Here is a 6,000-nt window from a genome sequence, read left to right as displayed (position 1 = left end):
TTGACTGACAGTCTGAAAACACCAGTTTTTAAAACTTTAATGTAATATCAAGCACACTTAAGGTTAAGTGTTTAACTTGTATTTAACAGAAATCTTTCTAAATACATTTTTGTCTCATCAACTTGGATTAAGAACTCCAGTATATCTATATTTAGTAAGTCTTTCATATACACACTAAATTATTTCCATGTGTGTGTTCTATATGTGTTCACACTTGCATAAAAATGAAGAGTGTCCTGATTGTGTTAACCAAATATTTTTCCTCTCTGAAAGAAACTGCCATTATAGAGAGAAGTATATTCATATTGATTAACTTCCTATCATCCCTGGTTTATAACTCTGATCAAAAACTGTTAAAATGTTCTCTAAATTAACTGTATTAAAAAGCAAATAGAAAAGCAGTAGGCTTCTTCATTTTTTTAGACTTCTTCAGGCTTATCAGCATGGTGCAGCTGGAGGAGACAGACTTCTGACATGCAGATGAGCTCCACAATAGATAATGCACTTGTTTGGGGTCTGCCCTTTTTTGAAGTTGCTTCAAATGCTGTTCAGTCTCAGAACCAACTACTACTGTAGCTTTAATGGCTTAAGGTATGTTGCATTGTTCCTTAAATATTTAACATATGGTATAAAGGTGGTCTATAGCTGATTTCTTGTTTGCTCTGATACCATAGAAATTCAGACCTTGTATGAATGGTACACCTAGTCTGAAAGATTCTGGGTGAAAAAGGAGAGAAAAGGGGAGGTTAAATACTTACTAGCTACATCTATATTGGTAAGTAAAATGAGTGCCTTTTCTATCTGTTCTCTGGCCCTAACAGGGAGAGTCACAGTATTCACACAGCTGAACACTCGTTCCCTACAGAAGAGGTTCCTTTAGCTACTATTTGAGAGCAGGTCTGTGCTACCCACCCGACTGACAATATTCAAGAAGCGTTTGGACAATGCCCTCAGATACATGCTGTGAATTTTGGGGTGGTCCTATGCAGGGACAGGAGTCAAACTCAATGATCCTTCTAGGTCCACTCCAATTCAGGCCATTCTATGATTCTGTGACTGTGATCATATGTAGTTTGGGAGAATGAGAAGCAGCCTAAACTATGTCAGAGAGAGTATTAATAATCAAGCAGTTAGTACAACACACCAATGTGTAAGTCCACACACGGGACCAGTTTAGACACTAGGAGAGATAGACACAGCTATTAAATATTCAAGAGATATCACTTTCCTCTATTTGCCTATACATGCTCATTTGCATATGCACAGGAGCTCTTTACAAAATTATGGATGCAGAATTCATTTTGTTCATTGAGAAGTGTGTTCCTGAACATTAACAGGATAGCCTGATATTTAGAAGTGTTACATCATTCAAGAGGAATGCGCATTTTCCATGAATTTGGAATGAGGACTCTAAGTCTCAGTATGTTATATGATATTGTTTAAAGATTAAACCGTGTCAAATTAGGCATTTTCATGTAAACATCTACATGTTTATGCTCCTGTTAGAGTCAAAGAGGATGTAATCTAGGGACTCTAAGGATCTAGTGACTTAACTCCATTTGACCGCAATGGGAACCTAGATGTCTAACTCACATGTAGACACCTACATAGACTAACTGTATGTATCTTAATCTATAGACTTAATCCAATCCACAATTATTATCCTGTGCATTACTGGACCAACTGTAAAAAGAAATAAATAAAAAATTGGTAAGGCTAGTTTTAAATTAGGATTTTCCAATCCATGCCATCTTTCACTTCCAAAACTATTTGTCCACAGGAGCTGGAAATTTTTTCCAATGTGATCTGACAAAATTGTTGTGTAGTCTATAGCACACGCACACTAATCACATCCACACAGAAAGTGTCAAGTATCTTGTACATGTACATATGTTCATATGCTTCTGTCCATGCCACCCATTGGTCTACTGGTGCTCAAGGCCTGGCTGCTTAGCAGCAGATATGATGTAGCCACAGTTTGATAGCGTATTTCCATTTGTATTAAAGGTATTTCTAATGACAATGAACATTCCCGAAACACAGGAATTTATACAGTTTCTTCCCTCAAATAACAGTTCTTTGAATACCCAATTCTTTGGATCCCACAGGCTGAGGTAAGAAGGTGCATGTGCTGAGATCACTGAGCAAAAGTCAGCATCAAGGTTGTAAATGGTCTGTGTTTACTTATATTTTAAAGTTTTGACTAAGGAAAAAAAATTGAAGCACAGGATTTGATAATATCCATATCTTAGATGGTGAGCTGTCTTGGACTGACAACTGGTGGTGACAGAATGGGAATTACTAGATTTGTATTTTGACACTTCTTCCACTAGATTCCACACATTTTCCACTAGAAAGTAACTCCATGTAAAGATATTTATACGCCTAGAAGGAGTCCAGATTCTTAAGATTTTAACCTTGTATGAAGAGCTTAAATATTGAGAGGGACAGGAGAGAAGTGCCATATTAAGAAGGAAAGGCTGGATTTTCTGTCTTGTTTTAAATCTCTATTAGAGAAGCCTTTCATTGGATTAGCAAAGCCTGATTTCATCCACACAGCACTAATTATGATTTGTTCCAACTCAGGATGACAATTTTGTTGTATTTTTCCTCTTTTCAAAGAGAAATCAAAATAATCTATTTAGTAAAACATGGCTTTAAAAAATTGAATGGAGAGCAATTGCCACATGTAACATTTTTTCAGCAACCCACTAAAAAAATGTAAAGGAAACATATGTATCTTTTAATTGCTAGCCTACTTACCAAATAGAGGAAGACAATATAAGAGATAAGGTTTGCAATTTTAAAAGATGCACAGAGTCAATTAAGACTTCCAGTAAGTATAATTGTTTGATTAGTTTTTCTAAGGACCAATTCCATTGCCATTTTGTTTGAATTTGAAGTGTAGCCCATGTCTGAGAATTTAACTTGCGTTCTTTTCTGTATTTTCATTCTCTTAATCTATAATTGAAGTTTTCTCCATATAAAAGCATGCTGTGCATGTATGGAAAACCCACCAGCACAATAGAAGATATTTTTATATTTGGAAATCTTCTTGCTACTAATAAGTTAGAATGTTACTCTGTCGTGCTGCAAAGTCAGGAGCCTCAGACTTCCAAGAGGTGGAAATTTACCTAAAAATTATTCTAAAATCTTTTTTTTTGCAACAATTGGCTTTATCAGTAATAGCTACCTGTAAGAGTGAATAGTCACAGGGCATATCAGTATCACTGTATGTTGATAATATGGACTGGACTAGCAATCAATCCAGTTTTAAAACTGTAAGAAGTATATTAATATGGGTATTTGCAGAAATCTTTTGTTCCTTTTTGGTCTTGCACTACCATGTGGAGATACTATATATTCTGGAACTGAGACCTCTCTCCATTACATGCCCTCACTCACTTTAGGCAAGCTAACCTTGGTCTTAGCTACCAATCCTTGGCTTTTACATCCTTTGGCCTCTTCCCAGTCTTCATAAACTGTGTGGTTCAGGGCTACAAGGCTATGTTGACAGTTTATTTGGACTCTCTCCTCTATGTGAGAACACAGAGATCTGAACTCCTCAGTCCATACAGGTTTTTTTAACATTAAGAGAGATGTGAGATAAAATGACATAGTTACCCTAACTATTCCAAGATGAGGAACACAACATCTTTTACATCCCAACCCTTTGACTATGGAAATTATTTTTATTTTACATTGCAACACATCCAAAGTGAATATTATAGAATCCACCAGCTGCTTAAATTTTTATCTGTAGGACAAGACTCCATAGTATATTTGATGCCTTTGTATCATTTGTAATAAAAAGCTAATTATAACCAGTGGAAATTAACTTACCAAAAATAATCCAACAATCTAAATGAAAACTATATACATGAATGTACGTGAATATATATGAATCGAGTACATACCACATTCAATCAGCATATACAAAGTAACATCTGACCCTGATAGCATTATTTCAACATGTGCTTTCTATCTATGCTTTATTTACATGATGCAATCCCATATCTGGATGTGAACAGGAGGATTAATTACATCCTGCACTTGCCTATTTGTCTCCATCATCTCTAAAAGAGCCTGAGAGTACATCATGAAAATGAGTCACAAGGTTGGACTCTATTGGACTCTTGACTTCATATTCAAATTGTACACTAATAGATTATATATTTTTCTTGCGTGTACCCAGTATCTCACACATCAAACTCACAAATAATATGAAATCTGTGCATAAGCAATAGATTTTAAATTGACACACTGTAAAGCAGTCTATTTTTTCATATGTAGGGTTTATTTTCTCAGTTCAGAAATCTTTAAGGTTCTTTTATTATTCATCAGAACCAGTCAGGAAAATAACACAAAAACTAGTAGCACACTGGATGCTACAGAAGTTCATACAGTGAGCTCTCTGTTGATAGAGCTAATTGTAATTCTTGTTGCTTAGTGCTGACAATTTTTTAACCTTATATCTGTGAGCGCAATTATATGAAGAATTAATCCCCCAGACATCAGCTTTACCTGCATTATTTTAAGTACCACAGCTACTGCACAACATGTATAGAGATGGAAAACGTGAGGCAGACAGGTAAACATATGCATATGAGCAAATACTATTTTGGGGTGGCACTTAAAGCAAGCTGTACACTTCCTAAAATAGAGATAGACAAAACTCATTTCTGAAATCTATGCAATCTGTCAGAGAGAAAGATGAATTGATCTTGCAAAGTATCACATACAGCATTAGCAGCACATCACAGCCAACTGATAGTTGAAACATTATCTGCACAGCTGAAGGAAAAGGTTTCCTGTTGTAAAATTTGTCTCATAGATACAAGCTGGTGAACCTTGAAAACAGCAGCCCATTATATCTCAGGGAATGAGGGCACTGAGCTGAAAAAGTGGGCGTAGTATCTCAGAAGAGATTTGCTGATGTCTCCCACCTTGGATGTTGCTGCTGTGGATTCTCAGGGATAGGAAACCACAGGCAGCAAGAATGGGAGATTCGGTTATTCACTGGACAGACAGCTGCGTTGGTGGCCTGTGAGAGAACCACACCGCAACTTAACTGCTGTTGCATGGGAAAGGTGGAATTTTAGACCTCAGAAGGTAAGTTGTATAGATATGCAGTGTAGAAGCCCGTGTCTGAGGGTTGTGCTGGCACCAGTTGCAGAAAAAAAGATGAATTCAGTTCCGAGACCTATATTTAAGCCACTACTATCTCCACAATAGCATTATCCATAATACTGTCAAACATGAAACCTCAGGGCAAGCAGAGATGCAGAATCTTAAGGCAGCAATGAGGTGTAGGTGCAGAGAAGAGAAATCTAAATTTGCTAAGAACTAGGGAACTTTCTGGGATTTTAAGAACCTGTACCAGAAAGAAGAGTTACATGTAATCCAAATGGATCCATGCAAGGTCATGGAATAATATTTAAACTAGGAAATGGGGGAAGGGTTCCAAGAAGAACAAGTGCTGAAAATGGTTTTGTTCAACTAAACAAACTCACTGATAGAGAGAAATATAAGGAAAATTATATGTTTACATCTTCAGATGCTTCTAATCTCTTCCTGGTAACCAAAAGTCTCACTGAGGGTCAGGGACTACAAAAAGACCTCAAAAAAATGAGTGAATCATGAGAAAATGGCAGGAGTGCTTTTACATAGATAGAAGTAAGGAAATTAATCTACAGAACAATAATGTGAACCATGCATACATGATGCCAACCTTTGAACAGAAGTTTTCTAAAACGGGTGGATCCAGGTGTAAAAGCACCCAAAGAAGCCAATGAAATGTGGCATATTATCAAGAACAGTATTAAGAACTAGGCAAAGGTGTCATTTTTCCAAGGCCCAAAAAGGCAGAATTTTACTTTGTCATCCAGCTTTGAAATAGTTGTCTAGAAGTTTAAATATTTCTCCTTTGGCAGTACAACATAAGTACAACCAAGATCTTCCTATATACATTATCTGGCTCAGTTGTTGCCTGATAAAGAT

At 36.4% G+C, this 6,000-nt stretch overlaps 1 long non-coding RNA gene across 1 annotated transcript in view; it reads left to right on the top strand.

Annotated features, from left to right (window-relative positions):
• The first annotated feature begins 672 nt into the window (after positions 1-672).
• Positions 673-6,000, top strand: part of LOC308039781 — a 40,305-nt gene continuing 34,977 nt past the window's right edge. Inside the window, exon 1 of the long non-coding RNA XR_013922061.1 lies at positions 673-775. This is a non-coding gene — a long non-coding RNA (uncharacterized lncRNA). The remainder of the gene's footprint in view (positions 776-6,000) is intronic.

Source organism: Nesoenas mayeri, assembly GCF_963082525.1.
Source record: "Nesoenas mayeri genome assembly, chromosome: 4".
Classification (NCBI taxonomy): domain Eukaryota; kingdom Metazoa; phylum Chordata; class Aves; order Columbiformes; family Columbidae; genus Nesoenas; species Nesoenas mayeri.
This window is presented reverse-complemented; position numbering and strand designations above follow the sequence as displayed.